Below are 26,570 nucleotides of genomic sequence, written 5' to 3'. Positions count from 1 at the left end.
ATGTATGGAGGGATGGGGTGGAAGAGCTGTGCAGGCCCTAGGACTAGCAAGAACAAAGTTATGGCTTATTGCTGGGACTCTGAGTTGTTCAGCAGGCAGGGGAAATGGTGTTCATGTTGGGGTGTGGTACAAAGAGGCCCAAAGGGGCTGGTTGCCCAGGGCTTTGTTTACCATGAGGAGGAGTCTGTTTAAACAAGGAAAGCCATTAGAGGATTTTAAGCAGATTTGACCAGATTTGGGTTCTAGAAAGCTGACTCATCTTCACATCTGCTCTGACTTCAAACTCTATATCCCTGTGGCTTGCTGATGGATCCACAGACACCTGGATTTCGCTTATACAGAAACTTCCCTTAATACATGCTCTGCTTCTGTATTTGTTATCCCAGTGAATGTCACTACCAGTCACCCCATCACCCATGCTGGAAACCTGTGGGGTCAGTCCAGATAGCTCCTCCCCTTCATCCTCAAAGTCCATCATTCAGCAAGTCAGCGCTGCCCTCCAATGTGCCTGCTGCCTTGGGGTTTCTACATATCCATTCTCTCTGGCCAAGGCGAGCAAGAGCCTCCTAGGGGGCCCGTCAGCCTCCAGGCTCTCCCTTGCTTTAGTCCATCGCTGACACTGCTGCACTCAGACTCTTGGAAAGCAGCCCTGGTCTCTCCAACCCCTAGCTCACAAACGAGCTAGTCACAAACGAGCTAGAGACACAAACGAGTGGTCACAAACGAGACACCCAGTGGCCGGACTTGCCTTGCAGACTTGAACGGTTTAGCACTCACAGTGTTGGAAACATTTTTGAGTTAGTACTCGAGATTTTTCTGGAACAGAACTGAACTCAAGATTTTAAAGTTGGGATGTTCCACACAAGCAAATTGGGATTTCTGGCTTCTTTTGGCAACCCTGAGTCCGTGTTCCCGTGCAGCAACCTACAGCTGGAGCTGAGCAGAGGCGCCCCTCCTCGGGCCAGTGGGTGTGAGCATGTCCTTACCCTCCCCTCATCCCCCCGCACAGAGGTCAAGTGTCGGTTGCTGTTTATTACTGTTAAGAGGGAAAACTTTCTTGTAACTAGGTCTTTTATCAGAAGTGGAGAAACAGGACTGCATATTCCCAGAATTGGGAGAGTACGTATTTCTGGAGTGAAGAGTATTTTTTAGGTTTAATATGCAAAGTGTCTCCCTGAAGGAAGAATACACCCACCCCACTTCCCCATCCAGAGGGCATCTGTTCTTGTAACGTGACCTGCTTCCCACCACTTGCCAAGCTCATCAGTGGGCCCTCCCTCTCCAGCCCTGTCTTCTCTGGTCCCCTGGTTGGGAGTCATGGGCAGCTCTCTACTCGACTTCTGCCTGGAATGCAGTCCCACCCCCACAGTTCATTCATTCTCTGCTCTGCTGCTGCTAAGTCGCTTCAGTTGTGTCCGACTCTGTGCAACCCCATAGATGGCAGCCCACGAGGCTCCCCCGTCCCTGGGGTTCTCCAGGCAAGAACACTGGAGTGGGTTGCCACTTCCTTCTCCAATGCATGAAGGTGAAAGGCTCTCAAACTGTGGTCCCTGGTGCACCATTGGTGCTCTGTGGGCATCAGCTTGTTAGAGATGTCAAGTTAGAAATTCCTGTTTTTGAGCTTTGCCCTCGACCTACTGAGTCAGAATCTGCACTTGACCAAGAGGGTCTACAGGCACAGTCAAATTAGAGAAGCTGTTTTAGAAAGGAGGCTCAGTTGGCATCTGCTGGGCTGTGCTCCTCCACAGCCCCACCCAAGTATAGACAATGGAACTTCACTAGATGCACATTTAATTTCAATATATTTTTTGAAAAAAAAAAAAAAAAAGGACACCCTCCTGTATATTCCTAGTCCTTCCTCCTTTTAAAAATAGACTTTGTCCTTCATTGCCTAAAGGAAGGAAGGCCAAGATAGGGCTGGAAGGCCAAGGGAAACAAAAATTATTGTCTTGGGAGCTTCCAAGGACTCAGGAGCTGACAATTGCGGAGATTTCTGAGGGTAATTTTGACTGCACTTGAGTGTCCTCTTACACAGCGGTTCTGAACCACTACCCTGTAATCTGACCATTGCACTAACCACTGGACTTGTTGAAATGCCTGCTTCTCTCATCAGTAAGCACCTCAAAGCCAGGAGTGGTGTTTCTAGGCCTGTCACAGGGAAGGAAGGTATTGAGCAAATTTGTTGAATGACTGAGTGACACCTTCTCTCTTCTTTCTGAATCCTCGTATATCACCTTCTGGCCTGGACCCTCCCTCCCCAACTCAACCTTCAGGACTTAGCTGGGGCTCTAGCTCCTCTAGGAAATGTTCTCTGGGCCATTGCACAGGGAGACATGGCCCTGCTCTGTGTCTGTCGCCCTGAGCATACTCAATCAATGCCATTGATTCAATTCCCTTGAAACCACTTGTGTGTCTGCCCCTTCTACCTGACTGTAAACTCCTCAGTGACCAGCCTGTTTCATTCACTTTTGGGTTCTAGATAATTCTCAATGAACAATAATCACAGAGATTGGAGTTGGGAGAGTGCCTCTTGGTTTCCAGGGAGCTCACCTAAAGTAACTTCAGCAGGCAAGGCAGGAGTGTGTGGACACCAGACCTGACTAGGGAGGCATGTGGGGAGGGTCCCAGACTTGACTGGGGAGGCAGGTGGGGAATGTCAAGGCAAGGGTATTGTATTTTGATGAGTATTTAATTAGGAACTCTGAGAAATAGATTTGCCCCATCCTCAAAAAGTTTAGTCTTACTGGGAGACCAACATACAGGAGAACAAAATAACCAAATGCCCCAAAGTGTGGTAAAAACAGTAGATGCTCCAGGAAGACAGGATGGAGAAGAGTGTGCAGAGCTGGAGAGTGGATTTGAACGACCCTAATATGAATGGTCAGACCCTGCCAGGCCTTCGGGGGGAGAAGGTGTGCAGAGGCCTGCAGGACCTGAATGCAGAGGGGACAAGGCTTCTCACAGGCTTGGGGACTCATTTCTCCATGAAGCCTTGGGGGCTCTTCTGGACCTGGGCTCCTGAGGCAGAGTCTGAACTGGTCAGGGGTGGTTCTGGGAGGCATAGGGTGGTCTTAGGTTGGTCCTGGGAGCTCCTGAGGCACTTTAGGGATTTGTTTTTTCCTGTTTACTGTGTATGGTCTTCAAGTGCTGATTATTGAAAAAAAGCAGAGGCACTGGTCCCTGTCTAAACTGGTCCTCCAGTTTTTGACTGAAATCATTTGAGCTTCAAAGATCTTCCAACCCGCGGGCAGCCTTCCTGTGGGTCCTCAACATCTCTATATTATATATGGCCATTCATGTGTATTATTATATAATATATATAGTACACTATATAAATATACATTAATTATATTTATATATAGGTGGCTAAAATGGTAAAGAATCTCCCTGCAATGCAGGAGACCCAGGTTCTATCCTTGGGTTGGGAAGATCCCCTGGAGAAAGGAATGGTTACCTACTCCAGTTAATATATAAGTTAAATAAATCACCCTGCTTATTTAACTTACATGCAGAGTATATCATGCGAAATGCCAGGCTGGATGAAGCACAAGCTGGAATCAAGATTGCTGGGAGAAATATCAATAACCTCAGGTATGCAGATGACACCACCCTTATGGCAGAAAGCGAAGAAGAACTAAAGAGCCTCCTGATGAAAGTGAAAGCGAAGAGAGAAAAGGCTGGCTTAAAACTCAACATTCAAAAAATGAAGATCACGGTATCTGGTCCCATCACTTCATGGCAAGTAGATGGGGAAACAGTGACAAACTTTATTTTCTTGGGCTCCAAAATCACTGCAGATGGTGACTGCAGCCATGAAATTAAAAGACGCTTGCTCCTTGGAAGAAAAGCTATGACCAACCTAGATAGCATATAAAAGGCAGAGACATTACTTTGCTGACAAAGGTCCATCTAGTCAAAGCTATGGTTTTTCCAGTAGTCATGTATGGATGTGAGAGTTGGACTATAAAGAAAGCTGAGCACCAAAAAATTGATGCTTTTCACCGGTGGTGTTGGAGAAGACTCTTGAGAGTCCCTTGGACTGCAAGGAGATCAAACCAGTCAATCCTGAAGGAACTCAGTCCTGAATATTCACTGTAAGGACTGATGCTGAAGGTGAAACTCCAATACTTTGGCCACCTGATGTGAAGAACTGACTCACTGGGAAATACCCTGATGCTGAGAAAGATTAAAGGCAGGAGGAGAAGGGGATGACAGAGGATAAGATGGTTGGATGGCAGCACCAACTTGATAGACATGAGTTTGAGCAAGTTCTGGGAGTTGGTGATGGACAGGAAAGCCTGGTGTGCTACAGTCCAAGGGGTTGCAGAGTCGGACACGACTGATTGAACTGAACTGAACTGACCTACTCCAGTTTTCTTGCCTGGAGAATCCTATGGACAGAGGAGTCTGGCAGGCTACAGTCCATGGGGTCTCAAAGAGTCAGACATGACTCAGCGACTAAACAATAATACATAACATAGTACATATTCATATATAGTATGTATATATGGTATATATGAATATATTTATATATGATATAGTTGGCTGTCAGTGTCCATGGGAGATTTGTTCCAGGACCACTGTGGATACCAAAATCTATAGGTGCTCAAGTCCCTTATGCAAAATGACATGGTATTTGCAAATAACCTCTGTACATCCTACTGTATACTTTAAATCATCTCTAGATTATATATAATACTTCATACAACGTAAATGCTATGTAAATAGTCGCTGTTTCATGGTAAATTCAAGTTTTACTTTTTGGAACTTCTTGAAATTTTTTTCAAATATTTTCCATTTGTGGTTGTTGAATCCGTGGGTACAGAACCAACAAATATGGAGAGTTGACTGTGTAATATATTTGGTGATACACACACACACACACACACACACACTCACACTCACTCACATATAGCTTTTATGTCTATATAATTTAAAATATACTCCTGATACACAACCCGGTATTAGAACCACAGTCCTCATCTGATGCATTGCGTGGCCCACACTGCAACAGCACAGGCTATATATTGGGGGGGTGGGTCGCATGAAGTAGGGTGGCAGGGTGGGGTGGGTACGGGGGGGCAGCTGATACGTGGAACAGAGCCTTGTCTCCACTCAGGACTGGCTCTGGTTCTTTCAGGTGATGCTACCCTCTGGCCCAGCTGGGGTTCATTTTGGCTGAGGACTCAACCAAGGCACTCAGGGCTCTTTGCAACGATCTCCAGTCACACTTGCTGGGGGTCATGAAGAAACTCATCTCCTTTTTCTCTTATTCCTTGTCAGGATGTGGTGGGAGGGGAGGATACCCTTCTTTTAATGCTCCTCTCCTAGATTTTGCCCTATAAATACAGCTTAATTGTGACCAGCAGGGGGCACCAGGTCCTGGGCAAAGACTCCTTTAGAAGTTTCTCCCATCCTTAAATTCCTTTCTCCATAGCTCAATTCAGACAAGGAAGAGCTCCTGACTTTGACCCTATCCCTCAAAGAGGAAGCCTGGTTGGGTCAAAACGTGGTGGTACCAGGACAGCGGCTTGAGTGGAATCCTTGTTCTTGACCCAAGTGCCCTCTAAGAACTGAACGAATTGGAATTGGCTAGGGCATTGGGTCAACTCTAAGATTCTGGACTCAACTAAACCAACCCCCCAACTCCCCAGAGCCATAAGTTAAATGCATCAATGGATCCAACTTCCAATGACTTTTTGTACTAGGGGTTGACTCAGGCCTAGACTCAAGCCAGACCAGCTTCTTGGGGTGAAGGTATATAAAGCATCCACCCAGGTATCTTGCCCTAAGTGAACCAGTTACCCACCACTGCAGCTGAGACAAAATCTGAGACAACTCTTACAGTGAATGCACTTGTAACCAAGGGCTGGGTCACCTCCCCTGAGAGAACAGTAGGCAACACCTAGAGGAGGCAGGCTCTGTTCCAAGGGCTACAGTAGCCAGGTCTTGTTCCACCCCCATCCCTGTGTTTCTACCCTGGCCTCTGCCACATGGTGACTGTCAGGAGAAATAGCTGACTGGGTTGTAGCATGTCACCAGCCAGCCTGAAACCCCATTCAAGAATCAGACTGAGGATAATGGCCTTGGGAACAATCTGCCCTGCAGGGTCTTGACTCCTGCTACCAGGACTGCGGTCAAGGGAAAGAAAAGTTGAGGAAGTTTAGTCTGGTGATATGCAAAATCACTTCCTACGCGAAGACCGTCAGGTTCACGATGCAGTCACTGGTAATGGGATAGACAGTTATCACTCATCAGGAGAGGTGGAGCTGTCAGTCATTCCACAGCCGGAGGCTTCCAACATGGTCATCAAGACCAAATCTGAACATCCCGTGGCTGGAAAGAGTTTCTAGAGACCATCCAGTTCCTTCCCAGATCCCTAGGACTATACTTAGAGCTAGGCATTTATAATGCCTAATCATAAATAAGACTGCATAACCCTGAAAGCTCACATTCTAATGTTTAATAACCTTATCACTGGCCTAAATCTAACTTTGACTTTTTAAGTCTTCAGTGGAGCTCTACCTTGCACAAATATGTCTTGGAGATCACCCAGGGGTTATCTGCTCAGTCTTCTCTAATTCTTTGGTCCCTAGAACTCCTTGCAGTTCCCAGTTCCTTCTGCTCCCCACAGCTATGAGGGACATACTGGGTCTTTCAGCCCTGTAGTGGGTGTTGGACCTGCCTCCAGCAGGCTCCAAAATGGTTGCTTTAAGAATACCAGATCTCCAGTCATACACCTTGAGCTTAAATCCTGGCTCTAACATTTCCTAGTTGCTTGACTTTGGGCCTCAGTTTCCTCATCAATAAAATGGGGACAATGAGAGTCCCCACTTCACAGAGCTGTTTCAAGAACTAATTGAGTCATGTGTATAAAGTTCTGGACAGAGCCTGGCACCTGGTAAGCACTTGGTCAGTATTATCGGCATTATTAAGGCAGACACTGAGATCTAAGGTCACATTCCTGAGAAGCAGGCGCCCAACACACATCCAGCTTTAGGCCTCCAAGATCCTGGAATGCCAGTCTAGAAGGGAGACAGACCACAGAAGTGTGCATTTCTCTGCCCTTTCTACCTGGGAAAAACCATCTGGGCTACCTGAAGCTGGGGCTTCTAACCACGATCCCTCCCCAACTCCAGATTTCCCATACATTCTGCTTTGTAGATGCCATCCTACCGGTCAGGAAAACTGGAACAGGCACTGTGGGATCAGAGGAGAGAGAACTCTGAGGAGCTTGCCAAAATGTTTCCTGCTCCTGACATGGGGCAATGCCCATTGTCATCGGGTTACCCCTTCCTGCCTGGGCCCAGGGGGCTGAAGTCACCTGTTTGGAAAGTCTGCAATATTGTTACCCCTTGCCCCCTGGGTTACACACCCAAGTTATCCTGGGATTGCATGGAGGCAATAAGTTCAGGCAGGGAGGCAGGGTTCTGAGGGACTGGAGGAGCCCTGCTGGCGGGTCACAAAGCCCTGGCAGACCCAGCCAATCACCTTCTTCTCATGGTTGACCCAGGATCTGACCCATGGGGAGGCTCAGCCTCCTGAAGCTGAATTTAAAAAGGAGAGATGGGGCAGGAGTAGTTCCAGGGCTGCTGGGGAACACGCCCACTCCAGCAGATCCAGGACATGGATCTGGACCATGCAGGCTCAGGTAGGAACTGGAGCTGCTCCAGGATTCTGTTCTCATTGCACATTTAGGTCATGTAGCTCTTCCCCAAGATCCTGAACCCTGCTGAGGTCCCAGCCACTGGAGTTCTGAACACGCCTTGCTGACTGTGATCTGAATTCTAAAGAGGCAGGTCCACATAATGGGGCTCTGCCCTTGCAGCTGCTGTCCCAGGGAAGGTGTCCTTTGGGGAGTCCTAGCCAGATTGCTCTATGTGGTCATTACTCAAAGGGTTAATGGAAATCCAGGAGGGGAGTACACAGAACTCCTCACTTGCTAAAATTAATCATTATTTGTAGGGTCTGTGTCGGTGGGCAGGTAGAAAGGCAAACCTTTCTTTCCAATGGCTCTCTACTGAAGATCTTTAAGTTCCACAAACACTTAACTTTTTAAGCCAACAAACTTTCATGATGGGATCTGCCATCAGAGCAAGATTACCAGCAGCAGACTCCTGGAGCTGTGGGATGTGGGGAAGCCAGGTTGAATGGTAGATGTGGCTCAGCTATGGGCTCTGCCACTCACTGCCCGTGAGACTTTGAGCAAGTATCGAGTTGGCCAAAAAAGTTCATACTGATTTTCTGTAACATGTTGTGGAAAACCCAAATGAATTCTTTGGCCAACACGATAGTTTGAAGTATCCAAGCCTCAGTTTTCAGGTCTGAAGGGTCAGGATGATTCTCTTGAGCATGGCGTAGCTGTGGGTTTAATAAGATACCTCGTGCCAGAGGTTCATCATCTCCCCACTTTGGGGGTTGAGCAACCTTGATGACAGGCAGAGGATGATCGATGTGTCTGACTCATGTTCTTCTTCCCAGGACCCTGGCAAACTCCCCACAGAGCTCCCCAATCAGGTGCTTGAGGAGGGGGAGAGTAGGGGCAGGTGTGGCTTTAGGTTGTGGTTCTTCGGCAGCTGTGGTGGCACTCTGGTGCCCGTTTCTTTCCTTCACTAGTACTAGCCTGGGGCCCTGGACACAATAGCTGCTCAATAAACACTGCTGGATGAATGAATAAATGGGAGCGGCTGAACTGCAGTGTGGGGTTTCAGGTGGCAGGTGGGTTCAGAAAGGGTGGTTTTCTGGCCATATTTCCTTTCTGTTGACCACAAGGAGCAGGAGAGGAGGAAACAGGCTGCACCTGCTGGCCACATCCAACCAAATGCAGCCTGAAGCCCCTGTATGCTCAGCAAGAGATTGAAAAAGACCTCTTCCTCTGATACAAGGAAAAGAGAAATGAGGTGAAGTGACAGTCCCTCAGTCGTGTCTGACACCATGGACTGTGGCCCGCTAGGCTCCTCTATCCATGGAATTCTCCAGGCAAGAATACTGGAGTGGGTTGCCATTCCCTTCTCCAGGGGATCTTCCTGACCCAGGGATCGAACTTGGGTCTCCCGCATTGCAGGCGGATTCTTTACCATCTGAGCCACAGGGGAAGAAGCCCATATAGCTGCCAGACTCCCCAGAACAGGGCTCTGGGATGGTTCTGAGAATAGAACTTGATACCTGTTGGGAGGATGCCCCAGTTGGGACTGGCTCTCAGTCTAGCTCTGTGCACACTTCAGGGGAGGGGTATGCTAGCCCACCTGCAGCCTGAACGTCGAGAGGGAGGGGGCTGCAGCAGCAGCTGGGATGCGTGGGGTAGAGAACATTCATGTCTGCAGCCCTAGTAGGCTTGCTGTCTCCTTCCTGATCTTTCATGCTTCAAAAGCAGCTCTGGTCTTTGGGGGCACATTCAAATCATGTCACTTAATCTTTTCACAGGCTGTTTCTTCAGACTGTCTGTATGGCTGACAGTTGTCATCTGGCCAAGAGGCATGTTCTCCCCTCCTCTGAAACTAGATTCTATGAATCATTCAGTCTATTCTCCCTCCAGTCCAGGCCCAGGCCTTTCTCTGCTCTCAGAGCCCCTCTCCAATTCCCCCACCACAGCCAATCCACCAGTTTTATTTCCTGGCCTTTTATTAAAATAAATACTCTTGTAGCAAGTATTATTATCAAACTCCACTCATTGGGCCAGCAACCCTTGTGGTGTTAGAGAAAAACTTGCCTCTCACATAGCACACCACCTATACTTGTGAGTTCATCAGCCAGCGGCCTCGGCTCCAAGCTCTACTAATGTGCATCTCCTCGCCTTTTGGACAGGCTGCTTATTTCATATTCTGACCTTTCCACCAGCAGGTCTACCTGACAATGTCCAAAACAAACCTGGCAACGCTCAACATCTGAGTCTCTTCCTCTCCTGCAGACTCTCATTCTTCACATCCCCAAGACTTTACCTGCCCCCACTGCGGGCAACAGTCATTCCCCCTCAATGAGGATGTGCAGTGAGGGGTACCTTCAGGCCTGTCCGCCTTCAGATAGCTTCTCTCCTGATCTACCATGGTGCTTGATGTTGCCACCACGAATGTCACTCTTGTGAATTATATAGCATTTGTCTCCAAAAAACCTTAGTTATTATCTCAGTTTTAAATATGAAGAGATGAAGTTTCTGGGTTCAAGGTACTCACTAAGATTTAAGATCAACGACTGGTGAGGCCAGACCATGAACCCGCCATCTGCACCCAAATCCTGTGCTCCTCCCACATCATGGCACTGAGGCAGGAAGACTGACTTGATTTTGCACAGTGCTAGTGCAGGATGGGCGGAGAAGGCAATGGCATCCCACTCCAGTACTCTTGCCTGGAAAATCCTATGGACGGAGGAGCCTGGTAGGCTGCAGTCCATGGGGTTGCTAAGAGTCAGATACGACTGAGCGACTTCACTTTCACTTTTCACTTTCATGCACTGGAGAAGGAAATGGCAACCCACCCCAGTGTTCTTGCCTGGAGAATCTCAGGGACGGGGGAGCCTGGTGGGCTGCCATCTATGGGGTCGCAAAGAATCGGACATGACTGAAGCCACTTAGCAGCAGCAGCAGCAGTGCAGGATGGGGCTGCTCTGGTCAGTAAAGAATCCGCCTGCAATGTGGGAGACCTGGGTTTGATCCCTGGGTTGGGAAGATCCCCTGGAGGAGGGCCTGGAGAATCCTATGGACAGAGGAGACTGGAGGGCTACAGTCCACGGGGTCGCAAAGAGTCGGACACTACTGAGTGACTAAGCACAGCACAGCGCAGGATGACTTGTCCCGATTTCGGCTCCTGAGCGTTAGGAGAAAGGAAAGGAAATGTCAAAGGTTTTCTACTTTATATTTCTCTTTCCAAGCTACTGCAGCGCATTGCTCACTCAGCAAGGGTTTATTGACCATTTCTGTAATGTGCTAATCCCTCCACGAGGTACCATGAGGACACACGATATTTTAAATCATGGGTCTTCTCTTCAAGGAGCCTTTGTTTGGTTGAAGAAACAGGAGTAACTCATAAAACAGCACAAGATTCCACAAACCAGAATATATGAAGCACTAACTTGTGCGAGTGCATTTGGCTTTTAAGTGCTCCAGGAGAGTATAGAGGATGAGAGGGGCCTTAGTAGTTAAATGGCTTCTGGGGGAAAGTGGCACCAAATTTAAGACTTTAAAGATGGCAGGATGCTAGAGAGAAGTGAAGAGAAAATGGAAAATTTGGGACATGGGAAACATGTTTACGATTACTTTCCTTTGAAAAATGAGCATGAGACCAATGATCAAATCTTAGAGGAATGTTACAGGATGCGCTCAAGAGAGGAAATGGGAGAGGCAGGTGGTGTCCCTGGTGCCAAGGGAGCGACCAGTTTCGATGAGGAGGTTACCTGCCCTGTTTAATGAAGTTACCAGACCTTGGATGGAGAAGTAGTCATTAGATTGTGCAAGGAGAAATGATGAAACTCTGAGTCGTCATGTTGGAGTGTGAGGACTGAATCTCGACCTGAAGATGATTATGGAGCCCCAGGTGATTTGCCTGAGGATGTGGAGGAGAGAAATCAGGGGCTTGTCACCAAGGCCGGTGGGTCTGCTGCAGCACGGCAGGTGGACTTGACAGCTTGCGAGGTGACCACCTTGCTTCTTTCAGCAAAATCTGGAAAAGTCACATCCTATCCTTAAATTCTACGTTGTATCTGTCTAAGGAGGCTCATGAGTGCAACCTCATGGTCTTTCTAAAGTTTTACAACATGGTATCGTGAAAGAATGGAGAAGGCAATGGCACCCCACTCCAGTACTCTTGCCTGGAAAACCCCATGGATGGAGGAGCCTGGTGGGCTGCAGTCCATGGGGTTATGAAGAGTCGGACAGGACTGAGCTATTTCACTTTCACTTTTCACTTTCATGCCTTGGAGAAGGAAATGGCAACCCACTCCAGTGTTCTTGCCTGGAGAATCCCAGGGATGGCGGAACCTGATGCGCTTCCATCTATGGGGTCGCACAGAGTCGGACATGACTGAAGCTACTTAGCAACAGCAGTAGCAGCAGCATCATGAAAGAAATGAGGGAATGAACAAGAAATTCAACATAATAATGTCTTAACTAAGTTGAACATTTGGAGAATGTTTTAAATATGAATATACTGTTATGTTTAACTGTGGTTAACCAAACCCCCTTTTGGGGTTTAGTTTTGAAAATTACTCTATTAAAGTAGGGTTACTAAGGACTTTTCAGAGCCTCCGATTCACTTACTCACTGATCACCGTTTGTGGAGTGTGTGTTTCAGGCACTGAGCCTGGCATAAGGCCTATAGGAAGGAAGGGGACCTACTCTGTGTCCTTGAGGATTTCATAGACTAATCAGGGAGCTAGACAAGTGGACGAAATAAGCAAAGGGTGACACATTACACTACAACCCCAGATGCAGGAAAGGCATGCTGCTGGAGTCACTCTGCTGTCTGGGTCAGGGCTTCTAGAAAAAGCATAGTTTGAGTGGGGTCTTGAAGCAGCAGTTTATCAAGCAAACAAGAGTCAAGACAAGGGAAGAACAGACTGGGAGGAGGGAGTGGATTTTGAATAGTTTACCCCAAAACGTGTGCTGGAGGCAGAAGAGGATGTGGTTAGTGGTAGAAGCTACAAGCAAGAGCTCCATAAGAGAACTGGGAGTTATTTCATCCTGGGAGAAGCTCATCAAGGGATTTTTTGCCCCCCACGTATACAAGATATTTGCAACAATGCAAAAATATCCCTTACACTACTATAGTTAAAATAGTTGAGCATCGTTTCCAAATCAAAAATACAGCAAATGAAATTACAGTGCTTAGAAACTACATTAAATGTATAACTCTTGGGGCGTTAGCTTATATTATCTTTTCTGGCAAAAACTGAAGCAATTTCCAAGTGCTCCTTGTAGAAATCAAGTGTCCCTCCAAATTTTTGTCAACTCTTTATTTTGAAATGATTTTAGACTCACAGCTGCAAAACAGGACAAAGAATTCCCATGTATCCTCGTCCAGCTTCCCCAATAACATCTTACATAACAATTGTTAAGGCCAGGAAATTGACGTTGGTACATTATTTACTGAGTTACAGACCTTATTTGGATTTCATAAGTTTTTACACACCCTCTTATTTTGCTGCTGCTGTTGTACAGTCTAAGATATGTTATCACTGTATAGATTCATGTCCCGAGGACACAGACTGTTCCATAACCTCCAAGAAACTCCCTCATGCTACCCCCTCATAGGCATGCCCTCCTCCTACTCTGATCCCTGGCAACCAGAGATGCTTTTTATCACTATAATTCTGTAATTTTAAGAATGTTATAGAAATGGGGGCTTCCCTGGTATCTCAACTGGTAAAGAATCCACCTGCAATGCAAGAGACCTTAGTTCGATTCCTGGGTTAGGAAGATCCACTGGCGAAGCGACAGGCTACCCACTCCAGTATTCTTGGGCTTCCCTGGTGGCTCAGCTGGTAAAGAATCTGTCTGTAATGTGAGAGACTTAGGTTTGATCCCTGGGTTGGGAAGAACCCCGGAGAAGGGAGTGCTTCTGGAGTACTTCTGGTACCACTGGAGTGGCGACCCACTCCAGTACTCCAGTGTTCTGGCCTGGAGAATTCCATGGACTGTATAGTCCATGGGATGGCAAAGTATGGTCCAAGTACATTGCTGAATAATGGTGCAAGTGTGGACATACCACGGTTTATCCATTCACCCACTGAAGGACATCTGGGTTGTTTCGAGTTTTGGATGATTATAAAAAACCCTATGAGAACCTTCCTCAGCTTTTCTTGCTTTGTTCATGACAGTCTAGCTTTGGCAGTTCAGTTCAGTTCAGTCGCTCAGTCGTGTCCAACTCTTTGCGACCCCATGAACCACAGCACGCCAGGCCTCCCTGTCCATTACCAACTGTCGGAGTCTATATCCAAACCCACGTCCATTGAGTTGGTGATGCCATCCAACCATCTCATCCTCTGTCGTCCCCTTCTCCTCGTGCCCTCAATCTTTCTCAGCATCAGGGTCTTTTCAGATGAGTCAGCTCTTTGCATCAGGTGGCCAAAGTATTGGAGTTTCAGCTTCAACATCAGTCCTTCCAATGAATACCCAGGACCGATCCTTTAGGATGGACTGGTTGGATCTCCTTGCAGTCCAAGGGACTCTCAAGAGCCTTCTCCAACACCACAGTTTAAAAACATCCATTCTTCGGTGCTCAGCTTTCTTTATAGTCCAACTCTCACATCCTTACATGACCACAGGAAAAACCATAGCCTTAACTAGACAGACCTTTGCTGGCAAAGTAATGTCTCTGCTTTTGAATATGCTGTCTAGGTTAGCCATAACTTTCCTTCCAAGGAGTAAGTGTCTGTTTATTTCATGGCTGCAATCACCATCTGCAGTGATTTTGGAGCCCCCAAAAATAAAGTCAGCCACTGTTTCCACTGTTTCACCATCTACTTGCCATCAAGTGATGGGACCAGATGCCATGATTTTCATTTTCTGAATGTTGAGCTTTAAGCCAACTTTTTCACTCTCCTCTTTCAATTTCATCAAGAGGCTCTTTAGTTCTTCTTCACTTTCTGCCATAAGGCTGGTGTCATCTGCATTATCTGAGGTTATTGATATTTCTCCCAGAAATCTTGATTCCAGCTTGTGCTTCCTCCAGCCCAGCATTTCTCATGATGTACTCTGCATATAAGTTAAATAAGCAGGGTGACAATATACAGCCTTAACGTACTCCTTTTCCTATTTGGAACCAGTCTGTTGTTCCATGTCCAGTTCTAACTGTTGCTTCCTGACCTGCAAAGAGGTTTCTGCTTTGGCAGAGATCGCTCCAAACTTTTCTGTCCTCTGGAACTACAAATCTGACTGGGTTCTGTAGGTGGGGGACCTAGGCAATAGGTTGGGGAGAAGCTGAGAAGACACAAGTATACAAGCAACTCTTTGGACTGACTATTCCAAAAATTATGGGTTTGTCTCAGTTTAAACCTAAGTTTGTGCCCCTCAAGGCCAGGCTCCTACTTCTGGTATGGTATGGCTTCCATACCATAACCCAAGTCTGTGAACTCATCTTTCTAGATGCATGATTTCAGCAAGGATACTTGGGGATCACAGTGGCAGTTCAGGCAGCCTTTAATTTGAACAAAATTGGTGGCTCAGACGGTAAGGCGTCTGCCTGCAATGCGGGAGACCTGGGTTCAATTCCTGGGTCGGGAAGATCCCCTGGAGAAGGAAATGGCAATCCACTCCAGCACTCTTGCCTGGAAAATCCCATGGACAGAGGAGCCTGATAGGCTACAGTCCTTGGGGTCACAAAGAGTCGGACACGACTGAGCGACTTTCACTTTAAAACAAAAGGGGGACAAAGCTTCAAACATCCAATTGATTGCAGGAGCATTGGAGCTGAATCCATTAAGGTTCAGAAAGACCTGTCTAAATTTCTACCCAACTTGCACAAAATCTTCTTAAATCAGAAGCCAAGGAAAGACTAAAATAGTCAAAAGCATAACAGAGAAAGGACTCATCGTACCTTGAACAAGAAAGTCTTCATAATACCTAATGTGTGGGGATACAGATTTACTCACGACCTTGGGGTAATAAATAGGATAGTAATTTCCTGACCAGAACCAAATACTCTTTCATCTCTAGTGCCTCCTGAGATTGCATATTTTACAGTCACAGATTCATGTTCTGCTTCCTTAGTGTTCCTTTAGGTCAAAACAGTCAATATTTGTTTGCCTCTTTTGGGGAAAATCAACAATTTACCTGGACTGTTATACCTAAAAGATTTACTGAGGCAATTCTTACTTTTTACAAGTCCCCAAACACAACCTCAAGGATCTTAAAATTTCCCTGTGATTCTTTATGTGGTTGACCTTCATGTCCGACTCTTTGCGACCCCATGGACTGTAGCCTATCAGGCTCCTCCATCCATGGGATTTTCTACGCAAGAGTGCTGGAGTGGTGTGCCATTTCCTTCTCCAATGATGAGAAAAGCTCTAAGACTGATTCTAGCTAGCTATTGTTCTCTTTCAGAAAGAGCATAACGTGTTTTGTGTGTGTGTGTGTGGCCGCCCCGTGTGACATGCGGGATCTTAGTTCTCTCTGACCAGGGATTGAACCCATGCCCCTGCAGTGGAAGCACAGAGTCTTAACCACTGGACTGCCAGGGAAGTCTCAAAGCGCATAAGGTTTTTTAAGAGAAGTTACAATTTTGTCCAAGTAAAGTTTATTATGCAGGCATGATTTATCCCAGAAAGGTAAATTCTTTACTTCTGATTATAGGCCATTTAGAGAGTTCCAACTTTTCTGAAATTATGACACTTACAACTTAACCACGTCCTTGGTATTCAAGTCCCTTCCTCGGGAATCTCAATATGAAGAGGCCTTTTGTGAGTTAAATTAGCCCTTCAGCAGCCTCCTACTCTGGGCTCACCTAATTATCATAAACATTTCTGTCTGTGTTTTGTGAGATCTGGACAAACTGTTGGTGTTATGAGTCACTTTCACGGGACTCATCAGACATCAAGTCTACCGCAGACTCTCTTGACTGTGGCAAGGCCTGCCTACTCAGCTCTCTTAAGGGAATTAGCCCTCGTGGCTAAGCTAGTGGGGGCTTTTGTCCACTTGGTTTCAGGGTGTCCTTTAAATCTGATGATCCTTCATGCTGTACAGTGTTTGTAGCTCACTGAAAATACACGTGTCTCAGTAGGCAGGCTTATCCCCAGTGAAATCCTATTATGTTCTCTCCCACATACTTCAATTCACTGTAGTATTTCTTCGAATTTTGCTGCTCTACTTTTACATGTCTTGTTCTCAACGAGGTCATTTTGGTCTATTGGTTTCTGCTCTAGGAAAAAGAAATTGCTGGATAATTCAAGGAGAAAAACTGGATCTTGATTTAAGAAACAAAACTTTGGCCACTCAAGGGTAGGCGGGCTTTCTATTCTTGTAACGCCAAAGGTCTTGTTTAGACCTCACATGTACATAAACATATTCTTCCTTTCTTTTTCCTCATGGTGGTAATAACTGAAGGTAGCTTGCCCTCAGAGGGACTCAGAGAACTCAGTGTCCTTAGGACAGTGCTTCTCACACTCTGCGTGCCACCTCTCTGGAGGTCAAGGTAAGGTCATGATGGGACCATCTAAATAGCATCCTTATCATTTCCTTCCTGGAATCACGATTCTGGAGTTTTTTCTTAGTCTGGATGGCGGTAGTGTGGTGGTGGGGCCTGGTCTCACTGAACACAGACTCACTTGGGTTCATCAGTCATTTATTTGTTCACACATGAATCTCTGCTTCCATGAATGAGTAATGAAGCACCTACTGTGTACACAGACATGACCTGGCCAGAGGAATCCTTCTTTCAGCCCTAGATGACTTCTCATTTGAGGAGGAGGGCTGTACGCAGTGGTTAACTGCTGACTAGTTAATAACTATCTCGAAGGGATGTGCAGGGATAAGTCACTTTTCTGGCTGCCTCCCCAGGAAACTGCAGCATGTCCCAAAAGCAACTTCATATGATTAAAATCCCCCCTCCACCACCAACAGGCAGAATCTACCAATTCTGTCTTCTCAGCCTTCTCTCTGTTACAGATGATGAAATAGGTCTGGAACGCCACCTCACCTGAGGTACCTCACGATGTGGGGGTGTAGGGCTGTTTCAAAAGAGGCCAAACCCCAGAAGCACCTCAGTCCCATGCAAGCCAGGATGGCCTTGACTTAGAACTAAGATGGGACAAATGACGACTCTGGAGTGGCAGAAAGGACTTTCAAAATAAAGGTAGATGAATGAGGCACGTGCCCAACATCACAAGTCCTCTGCAGGATTCGTCAGGACAGGGACCTGCATCTGCCACCTGGAAGCACAGAAAGCCCTGCAGACCCGCACCTCCGGGCAGGGGCTGGCTGAGGTTCTCAGCGTCCCTGCTCTGGGCTCCCAGAGGCTGTGGGCGCTTCAGTCTGGTCAGGGCTAGAGCAAAGATAAATCCATGTGATGGTCCTAGGATAACAGCTCAGTGACAAACAAAAACCTGCTGTTGTGAGTGCAGGGGACTGTACTCCATTAAACATGGTTGGTGAGAGTGGAATTCAGTACAATCTCTTTGAAGGGCAATTTGGCCAAAAAATGGTATTAAAAGCCCTTCACATTTTTGGTATACTTTTCCACCTTAATTCTACTTATAGAATTAAGGAATTTTACACTAAAGCAATAATTACGGGTATACATAAAGCTCTTATGGTCTTCTCTGGTGGCTCAGACAGTAAAGAATCCACCTGCAATGCGGGAGACCTGGATTCGATCCCTGGGTTGGGAAGATCCCCTGGAGGAGGGCATGGCAACCCACTCCAGTATTCTTGCCTGGAGAATCCCCATGGACAGAGGAGCCTGGCAGGCCATGGTCCACGGGGTTGCAAAGAGAGTTGGACATGACAGAGTGATTAAGCACAGCACATAAAGCTTTTATAATAAAGAAAAACTGGAAACAAGTGAAATGATCAACAACAATGAATTGTTAAACTAATCATGGTACATCTACACTATGCAGCTGCTCAGGACAATGGTGCTGTAAAAGAATATGTAGCGACTCTTTGGCATCACTCGCTGGCTGGCTGGCTTAGCACCCACTTCCGACACCCGTTCCCCTCGCCTTTCTCTACTAGAGAGGCCAGAAAAATGAAACACTTGTTTCCCAGCCTCTCCTACAACTAAGAGCCACCTTGAGACATAAGGTAAAACAGGCTACTGAGCTGGGCTCTCCTTGATGACATCCTTGAATTGTTCTCCCAGCCTGGATCTCCTACTTTCAGACTCTTGTCATATGAGGAACATATTCCTATTATTTGTTTAAGCCACTCTTGGTTTGTTTTAGGATTTGCTATTACCTGTACCCAAACATAATCCCAACTGAAAGACATGGAGAAATGTTTACAATATATTAAATCGGGGGAAAGTGTTACAGAGCAGAAGTATACCCACAGGCATAGAAGAATAACATGAAGGTGTATTCTAAAATAATAATCGTAGTTCTGTCTGATTTGGGGGTTATAGGGGATTTTGATTTCCTTCTTTGGGTTTATCTGGATTTTCTAAATTATCAAACATGGATAATTCCTGTGGCAAGGAAAAAGCTCAAAAAAAAATTAAAAATAAATAAATAAATAAATAAATAAATAAATATATTTTAAAAACAGGGTAGAGAAGTAATGGAAGAAACTTGTGGTCAGGCAGCAAGAAGTCTTCGACAATAATTGCCCAAATAATCATTTTACAGCTTCTATTACTGTCTGGGTGGTTCAGGCTCCCTGGAGTGGTGTTTCTTACCCTTTCTTGCTGGTTTCTCTGGTTTTGAAAGGCCCCCACTGGGTTATAACCAGGCTCGCTGAGGCCCACCTCCACCAGCAGGGTACCATCCACAGGGACAACCCACGAGGCCACATGGGCTCTGAGCACTTTCAACACATCTTTCTCTCCTCTTCACTGAGGGGCTTGCTTCCCATCCCCTAACTTCATCTCATTTCTTGCTTTCCCCTAAGCTTCTTGGCAGAATCAAATGAGACAACTTATCTAAAAGTACTTTGTACAGTATAAAGTGTAACAAAGTGTAAGTTGTTTTTCTTATCTCTGTCCTTTCTGCCTCTTCTCCCTCCCTGCTTTCACTCTTTTCTTTCTCTTCTTCCCTTGTTCCTTTTCCCATCCCCTCCCCCTGCCACGGTATAACAAGGACACGAGGAGCCTGCACGGCCTTGAACCTGGACTTCTGTCATACTTCACATGATCCTGTCCTGTACTTATTTGCTTACAGGCTTCTTGCCCTTGCTCAGCAGTGAGCTCCTTGAGCAGGAACCATGTATTTCGACCCCCAGAACCTTCTAACACCTGGCTCACAGTACACTCCTGGAAAATGTTTGCCTGATATCACTGAAGTTCATTTTTAAGATTGTTTTGTTATCTGGATAAAGCACAAACACTCACTCAGTAATGTCAGTGTAAAATCAGTCTTCCATCTAAGTAAGTAGAAATGTGTTACCTGCATCTAAAAAATTAAAGTCTCACAGAGTATTTTTAAGAACTGAGAATTGACAAGATTAGCAGGTTGGAAAAACTAATTTTCTCCTTCCAAACTACAGTATTGATAAATGTATTTAAAACCAAATGGGAACATTAATGATAACAAACATTTCATGGTAAAATATTAAAACTAATTTATAGTTTAAATCTGTTATACACTAAAATGCCAAAAAAAAAAAAAATCTGCAAGGAGCCATGAAATGCCACATTAAAAGAACATGTATTTGAATCCAATCCAGCGTCTCCCATTCTGGCCAAATTGTCAAACCATTTTTCTCATCCATCTCATCCTTTCCAGTCTCTCTGACATCATCGTTGTCCAAACTGTGACTTTGTGACTTGATGGTATTCCTGCCTTTAGTTTCCTTTAAACTTTTTCACCCCTCACTGCAGGACAAACTTTCTAAAAACATCGCTTTAATCACCCCGAGCCATGTGTGGTAAGTCTCTTCAGTCATGTCCAACTCTTTCCGACCCTATGGACTATAGCCCGGCCGGCTCCTCTGTCTTTGGGAGTCTCCAGGCAAGAATCCTGGAGTGGGTTGCCATGCCCTCCTCCAGGGGACCTTCCCCACCCAGGGATCGAACCCACATCTCTTATGTATCCTGCACTGGCAGGCAGGTTCTTGACCACTAGCGCCACCTGGGAAGCCCTTTAATCCTCCCACCCCCTGCTAAACCTCCAGGGGCCCTTCACACGTATGCGTATTCTATAGCATAAAAACCAGACTTCTTGGGCTGGTGCTCACAGTTCCACTCCATTCCTTCCCTCCCATTCTTTCCTTTGGATTCTCCATTCCTTAGACTCTCAGCCTCAGACTGGTGCTCTCTTCCCACCAATCTCCCTTACACTGAAGCTCTGCTAGCCCTGATTGTACCCAGATGCCTTCTTCCTTTTAAGGTGAGGCTCATGTTCTGTCACTTTCTCGACCACAGCTGAGAGAGTCAGGATCCCAGATTGCTGTGATGGGATAATGGCCAAGAGGCTAAACCATTCAAAATACACGAGATTCTGCATTTGGATCTTATAAAACCAAATCTAAAGAAATGATGTGGCAGGGGACATAAGGATCTGCAAATAGAGTGTGCAAACATGTAAGGGGTTTGAACTGATGGCAGCTCCATGGGAGTTGCCACTGTGCTGGGACTGACAGAAGGCAATGGTGGCAGAGGCTGGGGAAGAGGACCCCACTGACTGAGCCCATCGTGGCCCTGACCTACTGTGTATATTATTTACCTCACTTCTCACAACATGGAGAGTACCCTGGGCTGAGGGTACCATCAGCTCCATTTTCTGGGCTTCATATCCACTACTTTGCAGACTACTATTGAAGTAACCCCTGATTTAATGTCTTCCATTGCCCTCTAGCCGGAGAAGGCAATGGCAACCCACCCAGTACTCTTGCCTGGAAAATCCCATGGGCGGAGGAGCCTGGTAGGCTGCAGTCCCTGGGGTCGCAAAGAATCAGACACAACTAAGCAACTTTACTTTCACTTTTCACTTTCATGCATTGGAGAAGGAAATGGCAACCCACTCCAGTGTTCTTGCCTGGAGAATCCCAGGGACGGGGGAGCCTGGTGGGCTGCCGTCTATGGGGTCACACAGAGTCAGACACAACTGAAGCAACTTACCAGCAGCAGCAGCATTGCCCTCTAGCATGTTCCCCATGATGGACACCTGTCTGCCTCTCCAGCCTCCCACTACCACACCCACTCCCCACACCACGTTCCAGCTCTAAGGCACTGTACCAGGCCAAGCCAGACTTCAGCGTTATTCGTTCACACTTCTGTTGGAAACGCCTTTCCTTCCTTGCCACTGATCTTCACTTGGAAAGTGTCAGCCTAACCTCTGGATTCATCTCAAGTGTCAGTTCCCTGATTCTCACCCTCTTCTGCTGGGCTGAGTTAGGTTGGCCTTCTAGGAGTTTCTCTTATACATGTTGGTGCACTTCTAACACAGTAATTATCTTTTCCTTCCACTTCACCACGACCTTTCTGAGGGCTGGGATTAAGTCTCTGTATCCCTATTGTCCTGTGTGGCACCCACCACTCGGTATGTTCTGAGATGTTAGCAGAACTACACTGAGGCTTGGAGAGCTTAAGTAACTTGTCCAAGGTAACAGAGCTGGTAAGAACAGAACTAGTTTGAAGCCAGATACCTAATTATAAAGTCCTTCTTCTAGGATGAAAAAATGATAATATTGCTCCCCTTATCAGACCACACCTGGAATACTGAATTCAGTTTCAGGAAGCAAACTTTTAGAATAACATTCATGAGCAGGGGTAGGTTTGAAGGAGAGTGACCATCATAGTGGATGCAGTGAATATACTCAAATCCAGGTCACGTGAAGATCTGATGGAGAAACTAGGGGTTTAGTTTAGAGATGGAAGAAAAACTCAGACTGATCCGAGAACCTTCTGTAATGACCTGAAGAGCTACCAGGGGAAGAGTAAGAATTAGACTTCTCTGTGGGCACAAGGGATGTAATTCTGACCAAAGTGTTGGAGGTACAAAAAGACAGATTTTGACCAACTGGAAAAAAATTTCCAGCGGAGCTAAAGGCAGCATAGCTTTTCCAGGAAGGGGTAAAGTCCCATCACGGCAAGTTCTGAAGCTGGATAATACCCTCTGGGGATGTCTTAGTGGGGCCAAGAACCAGACTGAAGGCTGGACTAGGTGAGTTTTACTTTCAGGTGACCTCTTAAGATCCTTTCCAATAGATGCTGACTATATTACTCTGTCTTCTCTGACCTCTCCAGCCTTTGGCAAGCCCTTTACCCCTCTATATTGAAGGAATTTCATGAGTTTACATAGTTCACTTGGTGATTAAGTATACATGTGGCCTGCCACACAGCATTTAAGGTATCAATCTATCCTTTATATTGTCATTTAGCTTATCCACAATATCTTTCCAAACAGATATGTGCCTTGAAGTCAGGGATCACATATCATGTAATATACATCTTGGGCCCCACATATCTATAGTTGTTCAAGCAAGAAAAAAAATGTTTTAAATGCTCACTTTACAACTTTTTTGCTATAGGGTTTGAACTTTTTTCCTAAAAATTCACTGGAAAGTAAGAACTAATTCTTCACTACTTTTTTTCCAGGTTTTTTTTTTTTTAATAATTATTCGTTTTGGCCGTGTTGGGTCTCTGTTGCCGTGTGGGCTTTTCTCCAATTGCGGGGAGCAGGGGCTACTCTCTACTTGCAGTCCCCGGGCTCCTCACTGCTGCAGCTTCTCTAGTTGCAGAGCAGGGACTCTAGGGTGCGCAGGCTTCAGCAGTTGTGGCTGCTGGGCTCTACAGTTCAGGCTCAATAGTTGTGGTACAGGGGTTAGTTGTTCTGCGGCATGTGGTATTTCCCCAGACCGTGGATTGAACCTGAGTCTCCTGCATTGACAGGTGGATTCTTTCCCACTGAACCACCAGGGAAGCCCCTCTTCCAGGTATTAATAATTTCTGTTCCTCAGGTGAAGAGCTTAAAATGGAAACATTATAGGAAGTGGTCTCTGCTAGTTAGGGAAACTTCAGTCTCTATTTCTTATGGTTGCCCAAGGACCCCAGAGGCAAGAGCTCTACTTCTGAACCCACCAGTTGCCACGAAGACCAAACACTCTGATAAGGATAACTGAAGGACTAGACATGATGGGCAGGCATGAGTGAGCCAAGCACACTGAAGACACAACCCTTGCGTCTGCTGTCTTTCCATTGCGCTATACAGCCCACACATCAGTGGTCTCCAAACAGGGAAGCTCAGCAGTGTCTCCCAGAAAGAATTCTTCCAACACACACACAGCCCTCTCTAGAAAGAGGCTTGGTATGTGGAAAAGCTCCCCAAGTGATTCTTATTTGCCCCTCAACCTGTGTGAGAACCATGTTTTCCTCCTAACACCATCATTAACCCCATCATTCCTCCTCCATTTATTTTTCATTTATCTCTTTAGATCAGTACAAACTCATAGATTATTTTTATTCAATGGGCTATGATACATTACTATCATTTATTCTGATGCTCAGACTGTGCCAGTATTGGCCACTGGGAGCCCCCTTCAGCTGGCTTTTCTGTCTTCTATGACATACCCCCATCGTTCTTGGAGAAGTTCCTTAGTTCCTGGTGGTAAATAATGCTCAAGGCTCAACTTGCACTTCTCATGCCTCCATCTTGGAAGAAGTCATTTTTCTAAGGATTCCTGGTCCTCTAAGGGGAGAGTAAAAATCTTTTTTGAAGACTTAAGCATCATATTAATATTTATGGTAAAAGAGGACTGAAGTAAAGTCAAGAAAGGACAAGAAAGAGCCCCCTCTGTGATTATGACTAACAAATAGGGGTCAGCACTTAAGAGCTAGAGCTCCTTTTTTTTTTTCCAAACAAAGCTTTATTGGAAGACAACCACACTCACTCAACTGTACACCCTACAAAGTGTAAAATACGTACTCTCTGGCCCTTACAGAAACTATCTATTGATCCCTGCTAACACGTATCTGCACATTACAGACAGGATTACCTAGCATGAGGAATAGTGAGGTTTGGAAATATGTAAATAAGACATTTCCTTAGAGGTCACAAGGCAGCACTTTTAACAATGCAAAAGAAGCTACAAACTTAGAAAAACTGCCACATGTCATCATGTAGAATCTGGTTGAAAAGGTAATTATAAACAGAGGGCTGGTTATTGTGGAATCTGAAAAAAAGATGACCGGAAAATAAAACTATGTTACTGCAACTTCAACATTATCCAAGGAGTGGAACTCTGTTTAGTTGGCATTGGCATTCTGGTCACTAGGACAGTGTCTCTTCTGGCAGAGAAGGGGGAGTTAATCAAGCTTGACCACAGTGTGGATGATACATCTTTTCTTAGCATTGTGCAACTGTACTTGCTCTGATTTCACATTCACAAAGCAAGCTCTGATTATTTTTCTTATTTTCAAGGTATCATGATATAGGGAAGAAGGGTATCCCTTGCTATATTAAATTTACTTTCTGGTACAAATGTGCCTGAGCAAGTAAATATAAATCACTTTTCTTGGGACTCAGTGACCTTAAGGAGAGCTGATCTTTATCTGTCTTAATAATCAGAGGACAATTGCTTTACAATGTTGTGTTGGGTTTCTCCCACACAACAATGTACATCAGCCGTATCTTCCCTCTTGAGCCTTCCTCCCACCCTTCCCCCATCCCACATCTCTAGGTCATCACAGAGCACTGGGCTGGGCTCCCTTAGTCATACAGCAACGGAGAGCTGATCTTTAAAGCATCCAATATGAGGACCTGAGAGGCTAGATCCCAAACTGTGTCAGTTCCCTTAGAACAGGGCACAAAACAAAACAGTCAAAACAGATTGTCACTACATTTCTTTCAAAGTGGGCAGATGCAGGGAATTTCCTGGTGGTCCAGTGGTTAGGACGCTGAGCTTTCACTGCTGAGGGCCTGGGTTCAATCTCTAGCTAGGGAACTACTACTACTACTAAGTCGCTTCAGTCGTGTCCAACTCTGTGCGACCCCACAGACGGCAGCCCACCAGGCTTCCCTGTCCCTGGGATTCTCCAGGCAAGAACACTGGAGTGGGCTGCCATTTCCTTCTCCAATGCATGAAAGTAAAAAGTGAAAGTGAAGTTGCTCAGTCATGTCCAACTGTTAGTGACCCCAGGGACTGCAGCCTACCAGGCTCCTCCATCCATGGGATTTTCCAGGCAAGAGTACTGGAGTGGGGTGCCATTGAGACTAGGGAACTAAGATCCCACAAGTTGTGTGGTACAGCAAAAACAAAACAAAACAAAAACAAAAACAACAACAACAACAACAACAAAAACGAAACCCCAAACCAAAAAAAACGAAGTGAGCAGATGCAAAAGTCTGCTGAAATGTTGGACAGCTCCTACCTGTAAAGATTAGGGCTCAAGCCAAACTCTGGGTTATCCTGGAAGCATTCCTTAAAGTTAGTGTTCTCAATAAGTCTCTGTCTTGTGAGAGAAGCTCACCCTCTACTTAGGAGAACATGGTTCTTAAGGTGTCCATTATAGTTCTGGCTTTCCTGCTAAGCATGAACTTTCAGACCCAACCAGTGGCCAAGACTAAGCTGGGCCCACACTAGTGGGATAAAAGACTGGAACTGCCTTACTTCCTAAACCTAGCAAGCATCAGTGTTGGTAAGGCTGAGAAGGGGGCAGAGGGCTTAGCAGCTGATCCTCAACCGGTCATGTTACTGGGCAGGGAATCATACCCATGTGCACCAAGTGATTATAGCAGAGTGTGTTAAAACTACAACATGAACTTGGGGGCAAGGGCAGTGGCTCACATTTGTATTTTTAATTCTAAAGCATGGTTCAAAATAAGTGCCATCGTCTTTTGAGTGACCTGTTTTCTCTTCCCCTCAAACCATCCATCCATAACTTCTAGAACAGGTTAGTATTAAAAAAAAAATCTAAGAACATTACTCAATGAGAATGAGTGTCCTGCTTTCCATAAAATAGGACTTTAAAATCACTTTCTGGACAAAATGT

General features: G+C 45.9%; 1 protein-coding gene and 1 non-coding gene across 3 annotated transcripts in view; both read right to left on the bottom strand.

The window, feature by feature from the left end:
• MAPRE3 (microtubule associated protein RP/EB family member 3) overlaps positions 1-26,570 on the bottom strand; it is a 55,002-nt gene that overhangs the window by 5,922 nt on the left and 22,510 nt on the right. The window lies entirely within an intron of this gene.
• LOC114114217 (small nucleolar RNA SNORA62/SNORA6 family) lies at positions 9,637-9,786 on the bottom strand. The gene has a single exon (XR_003589048.1). It is a non-coding gene; the product is annotated as a small nucleolar RNA SNORA62/SNORA6 family (small nucleolar RNA).

This window comes from Ovis aries, chromosome 3, assembly GCF_016772045.2.
Source record: "Ovis aries strain OAR_USU_Benz2616 breed Rambouillet chromosome 3, ARS-UI_Ramb_v3.0, whole genome shotgun sequence".
In the NCBI taxonomy this organism is placed as follows: Eukaryota; Metazoa; Chordata; class Mammalia; order Artiodactyla; family Bovidae; genus Ovis; species Ovis aries.
The sequence above is the reverse complement of the archived record's forward strand: the minus strand, read 5'-3'. Positions and strand labels throughout refer to the sequence as shown.